Below are 8,607 nucleotides of genomic sequence, written 5' to 3' on the forward strand. Positions count from 1 at the left end.
GGAGAAGGGGAGGGGAAGGAAGTAAAACTCAAGCAAGATAGCTGGCTTTGAAATGGCTATGATCAAACTCTCTAAGTGTTCCATCCAGCTTTAATTTTAACTTCACAGTTTGTGAATTCTTACCAGGCAAATGGAAAATAGATGACCCTGTAAAGCCCCCACTGTCTGCCCTATCTTGCTCTCATATCATTTTGCCAAATGTATTTTTCTATTGCATTCTTTGCCAACAACAGGGCCGAGCAATTGGGTGGAAGTATTTCTCATAAACAGCGAGATAAACTGTACACAGGGCAATAAATCATCATTCAGTATCAGACATAGGAATGTGCTACGCTCACTGCTTAACAGAATGGAAATCTATAGCCACAGCTCTAACAGAGCAGCCAGTTAGCTCATACACAGTATGATGCAGTAACAACTGTAACAAATACTCTTTTACAACATACTACAATGCTGGATTTTTTTTTTCCCGGGTACTGTACCAACCTCCTGCCTATCAGTGTTATCTCGTTGATATAGCATTTCTACATAACCCGGCTTCCATCTCCATCACACCATTTTTCCTCCCTTGTGCAACTGAATATTAAGCTGCTAATTGTCTGTTTTGAAGTGACAAGGACTGACATGTGCTATTTTCATTCGCTTGGGAAACAATGTGTGTCTCTGGGAGAACAAGCTGTGAATACTGAAGAGTCTGTCTATATCTTGTGTCAGATGTTGTTCATTTGATTTTTGCTAAGACACAAAAGGACCGCGAGATGGATCCCTACCACACAGGGGCGGGGGGGCCGGAGCCTTAGAGGTTAAGGGTGCGAAGGGGGCTTTCTCAATTTCCCAGTGTGGTTGCACTGTGCTGAACTTGATCTCTGCTCAGTGTGGCCGTCCCTCCTCATTGAGAACGTGAGGAACATATTTTTTTCTTAAATCACTTAACTTCAAAGGAATACAACAGACCAACAAGACTCCAGAAAAAAATGTGTGTGTACCTTAAACGACTTTATGTGATAAAAGATTTAATAACAAAAAAAAAAAAAAAAGAAGAAAAAGAAGAGGAAACATTTTGAACCGAGCATGGCAAAACAGGGAACATGCAGAGAGAATTGCGATTATGCCTCTTTATTAACTCATGTTGCTGTCAATGGATGTGGGGATCCAAGAGCAAGACAATCGCTTCTGGAGTAACAAGGGGATGCAGTACAATACAAATAGACAGAGGGTCTATTACAGGACATCTTGCTGTACTTCTGGAGCTTTTGTGCCTCCCTTAAATCTAATGATAACATGGTGTTTGTATCAATGATGTGAACTGTACCATTAACAACGGAAATAAGAGGACTTCCTGCAGTGCTGATATTAATCATTTACTGTATTACTATGAGAAAAATAATATCAGTGACATCAATGATGATAACAGGGTTTTCTACTCCTCCTGTCAGGGGGAGTCTTTCAGTTTTTGATTTTCTGGTTGATTTGTTTGTTTACATATTTTTTCATGATATACTTTTAGAACCTTTATTTGCCAAACAATGCACAATTCCTCACCCCCTCTATTTCTTGTTCTACTGTATGCCTATTCATCTCCTTTCTTTGCCATACTTCAATTGTTCAATAAGTTATCATCGAAGAACAACAGTACAAAAATGTTTATAAAGATATTAAAATCTATATCTTCTTATGTCAACTGTTGCAGTTTGAGTCTGTTTATTCATGCACGCTGTGTTTTGCAGGCTGAGTTTGGTGCTACGTCTGGAGAAAGTAAAAGCCACGCTTTTTCCCCCTCTCTTGTCTTTCTCTTTATAATTAATTTAAACCAGAAATTGATTCTGTCAGCAAGTTTATCTTTTTTTCCACCCTGTTTTCCCCTCCATCTTTGCTCTACATTGCAATCTGTCTCCCCTGATCAGACCCTGCTGGCTAAACTAGCTGCTCTCTACAAACAGAGGTACTTCTCCCCAATGCAGCTAGGAAATATATATATATATACATATATATATATATATATATATAGAGAGAGAGAGAGAGAGAGAGAGAGAGAGAGAGAGAGAGAGAGAGTATGCAATGCAAATATGACCGAATTTTTTGTCAGACTGGAATTACAAAAAGCACATTTTATTAATAAACACTAGACATGTGGGGATTTAACATGAAGTGAGTTCATAACCAACAACAACAACACAAATTCAAAGCCTACATGCAGACTGTGGCATGATAAACTGCAGTTCAATAAATCACTTAAAAAGGTATTAATGAAAGTGTCACACAGAATCTGTAGATATTCCAGGCTATTATTATTATTAATGGACCTTTTGAACATAAATTCTATTTCCTCTTCTCAATATTCCACACAGTGTGATGGAAATTGATCCGCAAGTAAGTGTGCAATTAATTTTTTTTCTCTCCTTTCACATTCTGTTAAATGAAAAATGAATAAAGCATAGGTGGTTATATGCATGGACGCGGATGCTGCGTAATTATATTTGAACTGATGGGCAGGTCTCGCATCTGGTGTTGGACACTCATCTACATCACCCGCACCCCGTGACTCCCACTTACTCTAACCCCCACCTCGTAACGTCCTATTTCCCCACACCCTCCTACACACTCGCTCCTCTGCCTTTCTCCACGTAATCCACCAAAACCTCTCACTTGATTTCTGCAGTACAGTACAGACGAGTACAAGATGCCATTTGAGCTGTAGGCCGTGCTTCTGGATATTCATCAGTGTGTTTTGGTAATGTGCAAAAAACCTCATAGATATTTGACTTGAGAATTTTCAAGTTTTCTTTCCTATAAACCATCTCTATGACCAAAAACTGAGCTTAAAAATTCATCAGCATGCTAGAGTAAAGACTTAAATTGGCACTTAAGACATAAAGTATACCTGCTTTAGTGAGCAGTGGTCCCAGTGCTCCTCAGTGCACTGTGCTTTGGATTAGATATTTCACTACTCGAATTCTCTGTCAATGACACTGAGAGTGTAGCCGTAATAAAGCCAGGTCCAATTTCCCACAATAAATTTGCTGAAATGCTGAAATTGCAGTAATTATGTTGCATTATGTTTACACATAATGGTGCAGAATGAGTGCTTTGGCACGCTGGCAGACTCTGGTCACAAAGTGTATTCAAAAGTGATGCCAATTTTCTGGCTTTGATGATGATGGTGCACAGAATTTAACACTGCTGCCATTACTTCTTACCCTCTGACAATGTGTTTTTTTTTTTTTTTTAACGCCAATAAATGCCTCGAAATAATTGCTTTTTTTCCTGGATTCCAAGTTCATTTCATTTATAATGAGCAGCTTCAACATGAACAAAGCTTGGGGTGATTTTATCCTGTTTTTTTTTTTTTTTTTTTGGATGGGTTGAATCAGATGTTAAATGATAAAAAGGAAAAGTATGGGGTATTCCAGCATCCACTTGTAACTAATAGCTGGAGCTGAGAGCGTGTGAATGCTGTATTAAACACATACAGACAAATCCATCACCTTCATTTAGAAAAAGGGTGTTTCAATCACTGGTGGTATGAGGGCTGAGAGTAAATGTGCAAATGTGCATGGGCAGCAATGATAACCCTATGCAGTTTTGTTGTTGTTGTTGTTGTTGTTGTTTTTTACTATATTATGTGTTTTTTACTGTCAGCAGACTATATGAAAGGTAATCATGAGTTTTCATTTTGTTTGGAGGCCAAGTTGGTGTTGTTTTTTTCCAAAATATTTCAAAGGCAAAGTTTTTAAAGATGTAAAGATTTAAAGGCTTTTTCTTCCTCAGTCTGAATACATTTTATGACGGTTTGCATTCAAAGTCTAGAGTCTAAAGTTGACGGTGTTTGAAAAACAGTAGTTGTAGTTAAGAAACACTGCAATAACAATGTAAAAAAAATAGAATCCATCTTATTTTCCATCTGCAAATACTATCCTTTGCAAATCTGTTTTTCAAGTATCCAGAAAACTGTCATTCTGAAAAACAAACAAACAAACAAACAAACAAATTGGGACTTAAATTGCCTTATTTTGGCCTTGAAACCTCCAGCAACACTTGTAGAAGCATTCATGTTTTCAATTCTGCTATGGCTTTTATGGGAAATCTAATATACACATTCCTTCTGTCAGTAAGATCAGTTGAGAAATTGCAAGAATTTACATTTTGCACTGTTGGAGTAAGAAGGTTCTAAGTAGAGCTTCAAAATGCAAAAAGAAGAAATGGGAGTGAGACCAAAAAAAAATTGAGTAAGCAACCAAACAACCATTAAACTGAAATAGGCTGTTCATCAGCTGATCAAAAGTTTAAGACCACCGCCTTTAAAAGCCCAAATCTTGGCAAAAATGTGGATTCAGTGTCATTTTCTGTCAGGTCTCCACACTGGAAAAAAAAACATGTCATGGGCTGACATTATTTATTTCAACTATAAGCTGATTTTGCAGATGTACAGTGGTGGAAAAAAGTTTTCGGACACCGTTAAAATTTTACACAATCTCACAATCTCAAATATTATCATGAAATATTTGTGGAAAAATCTTTTTTGTGTTTCAAAAGGTGTGGCTGCATTAGACAGACACAAACAAATACAAATTATATTATTTTGTTTATTGTTTACAAGAAAAATTAACAAAACTAAATTCTTGACAGTTTAATCTTTATCTTCCTGCGTTAGGTTTCTTGTTTTAGCCATTTTTGTGTCTGAAGAACTTCCAGATGTGCTGGCTTTATATAGACACAAAGCTTGGCAATTGTGTCTTTTAATAAAAAGAACGACCTTCACTACTGGTACCAAAATGACCCAATACTCAAATTTTTTTATGTATTTTTATGAAACCAATCAATTTTAAGTTTTTAATGGCTTTTTTAGGATTTCTTTAGTATTTTGGCTGTGACTGTACTAAAAGAAATTGCACTTGAAGACCTAAGAGTGATTTGTTAATGCAATATTTCACAAATGCATGGGGTGTCCGAAAACCTTTTTCCACCACTGTATTAGGACTGAAGCAGACAGTTAAACAGTTTACTATGATACCACTTTATATTACAGCCCACATCAGTGAGGCAATCATGGTGACATTAAGTTGAACAAGCTTTTCTATTGCCAGAGTCATAACATCCGATTAACTACACGGTGTAATGGCGATGTATTGCTGGCCTAATGAAGCTGGACCAAATATAGGCAATTAACAGAAAATAAATGACACTCGAAGTCTTGCGGTAATCACTTTCAGGAAGCTTTATCTTGTTGGTGGAGAGTTTTACACAGAATTGTTTGATTTTCCTCAACTTTGAGGTAAATTAGTATCTCACTCACAGATACTCTCATCTGACTTGACCCACTTATTTGGAAGGCACTTCAAAGGCAAGAGCCTAATTGTAATTGTCTCATTGCAGAGGAATCCAAGAGTGAGCGGCATACAGTCTGAACCTAGTTCTGCTCAGAGGATCCTCTGTGTAAAGCAGGTAGGACACCAAACACATCGTTAGAAGCTTGAGCCAAAATACACTGCATTATTAAAAGATGGGATGAGGCAAAACGAGTTCCAAAATATGCGATGTATCATTAAGAAAATGAGAGAACCAGAGGGAGAGGGAGCGAGGGGCTTGAGTGCTTCAGTAAGTGAGCAGTTAAAGGGAGGGGAACTGGCATGGATTCGTGTGGGAGGGGGGGTGACATACAAAAGGAGCACAGCCACAAATATAAGACAGCACAACCACACAAAGGCAACAACACAGCCGTGAGAATAAGATATCGCCATAACACTGTGGAGAGAAGGGCAAAGGAGTGGGACAAAGGGGAAGAGTGAGGAAAAAAATAGGAAATAACACCAAAGTGACTTGTTTGTATGATATAGAGAATAAATAAACCACCACATTAATTAAAAATCCATGTGCCAGCCGCCGAAGAGGCATGACGTCTGTTCCTATAGTGCACAGTGTAGATGTGGCGGCGAGCACCACAAAGCCCTTATTACACATCACTCCAACACACTGAGGACTTCCCAATATAGCACCCAGCATGTGAGATCTCGCATATCTTATTCATGCAGGACAGAGGCGGCTTGTTGAGACATCGCAAGACGCCGTCGCACTGTGGATGCGGCGTTCTCCGGAAGAACCCCCCCCTCCAAAAAAAATATATCCTTTCTCTATCTGTGCCCATTTCTTCGCTTTTAATTGACTCACTGTCACCGCTGTGTGGCTTTAATTAAAACCAAGCAATTAGAAAATTGAAAAAGAGATAAAGAAAGTAGGTGCACTGAGAGGGGGAGGCGACACACTGGGGGACATAATAATTAACAGCAGAAACACCACAAAATGCCACAATACTTATACCTAGTGTAACTCTTCATTCGCTCTCCTCTGCGGAGTCCCACTCTCCCCACTCAATCACAAAGCTAATATCACCTCTTTCTCCATAAACCCCATTCTTATTCCAGCTCTTTTATTTTGTCTATTTATTTAGCTTAAAATCCCCCAAGAGCAGTGGTGTACTCCAATTCTCCATACCAGCTCGACTGCATACTAAATTGAGAGAACTTGAGCAGCCCAAGGCCACACCACCACCTGCATGGATTAGAGGCTCACTAATCCTCTGTTGTTTGACCTCAAGTCAGATGGAATATGCAGAAAAATTATTGAAAGTCAGCATGGCATGTTTTTGTATAACAATGCGTCTAGGTTAAATGATTCTTCTTTATGGTGGAGGGCGGAGGGAGGGCCTCGGCTTTTATGCGGGCATGACAGCGAGCAGGGTTACCTCTCATGAATTAAATTCGCTCATGCGGTGTTTAAAACGTACACCCTTTCTCCTCGAGACCGCTCGTGGGATTGACCAGGAAACTTTGTTATAGCTTTTTTTTTTTTTGAGGCGAGAGCACTTCTCTTTTACTCACTTTGAGCACATGGGCCTATTGAAGCAGCCTCTTGTCTGCTTTTGTTCTGATCAATGCCTGCAATTAACACGCGCGATCAATTGGAAAGGCCTGAAAAACAGAGCGGTCGTCCTTTGAGCGCGAAGCCGCGGGGCCCATCACTCGCGGACGAGTCCACGTTCCAGACAAGAGGCTAATGACACACACAGCACTTTCTCCCCCCCGATTAATCACTCCTTTGGTGGATCTGACAGATGGCAAACTCCTCTCCGCAGCACCGTCTCTTCCTCTAACCACTTTAAGGCTGCTGCTGCTGCTGGTGGAGGTGGAGGTGGTGTGTGTGTGTGTGAGTGTGTGTGTGTGTTCTTGTGGGTGTGTGCGGTAATCTCACTGAATGTGTGCAAATGTAAATGTTACATAGTTCCAGTTGCAGCAAAAGATTTTGTGACTCACCAAGGGGAAATTTTGAAAAGGGTGTAAAGGATGCAAATGAATGTGAAAAAAGTTCAAGATGTCGCATAAGCTGACAGTGTGCGTTCAAAGACTGCTGATGACACCTCTGAAGTGTTTATTTTGTCACCAGGTGTCAAGCCGAGGAGTTTGGAAAATGACACAACCCACCTTTAAGAAATGTTACTTTCAGGAAATTACTGACAACAAATTTATCACATTGCTCTCAGTCCTCGTTAGGCAAAGTCATAACATTTCTATAGACTGGACACTTATTAATTATGTAACTGTATGATGATTTTTTTTTTTTTTTACCTAAGAAAGATGTATTAACTTTTGGGAGTGAGCACCGGTATTTTGTACGCTCAAAGTTTACGTTAGCCTGTCTTTTCAATTTTTTTGCGCAAAATGTTGTAGCAGAGGGCGGTGATAAGCCGGCAGATCACAAGAGGTCAAGAAAGAAACGGAGATGCGCTGATGGCAGATCTTCAAAAGGATCCGATGACCCCTGTAATCTTATGGAGATAAATGAGAGTCTCTGGGAAAAAAAAAACAGACTTCTGCCTCTGTAGGAATTCAAGAAATAAACTTCCATTTGTGCAAACTGACACTTGAAAGGGTGCAGAGACACTGAAACATCATTTCTGAGGTGTTAATTGAGATCTAAGTGTTGTTGAAATAGATTTTTTTTCGAAAAGGAAAGAAATCATTCCATGCATCACTTCCCCATATACTATAGGTGTATATGCTGGATGTGTGAAATCACTAATTCTCTCTTTTCACCTGGGTTAACCCTTTGAAACCTGGACGGACATCAGATTTCTTGTCTTTAAATGCTTGTCAAAGGCACCTGAACGCCGCATGAGACTGTGCTCAGACCCTTTGAGACCTGAGCCCATTGATTTGATTTCAAAAATGTTGTAACTTTTTATTCATTTCTTGCTAAATGGGTCACTTCTCACTAAGCTGCTCGTTGCCTCTCTCCCCTGTTTTTAATGCATCTGCCCAGGTTGCAGAGGGCAAATGTGCAATCAAAAACAGGCAAAGTTACTGGATGTTTTGCAGTGTCTTACTTTCCTTTGACTCTGTTTAATCAGATTGACGTGATAGCAGCTCCCCCTAATCCCTCCCCTTTCCTCGGGGTCTGGGAACATACTGTCTGTCGTAAATTGAGAAGCAAAGATAACCACAGAAGGCCAGTCACTTGTATTGTACATATGTATGAGAAAATAGAAGGACAAGTGCCAGAGAGCGTCCATGCTGAAGGATCATTTTTGGAAAACTACGTGAACACCATTGAGGT

The sequence above is a fragment of the Myripristis murdjan genome, chromosome 13, assembly GCF_902150065.1.
Source record: "Myripristis murdjan chromosome 13, fMyrMur1.1, whole genome shotgun sequence".
Taxonomy (NCBI): domain Eukaryota; kingdom Metazoa; phylum Chordata; class Actinopteri; order Holocentriformes; family Holocentridae; genus Myripristis; species Myripristis murdjan.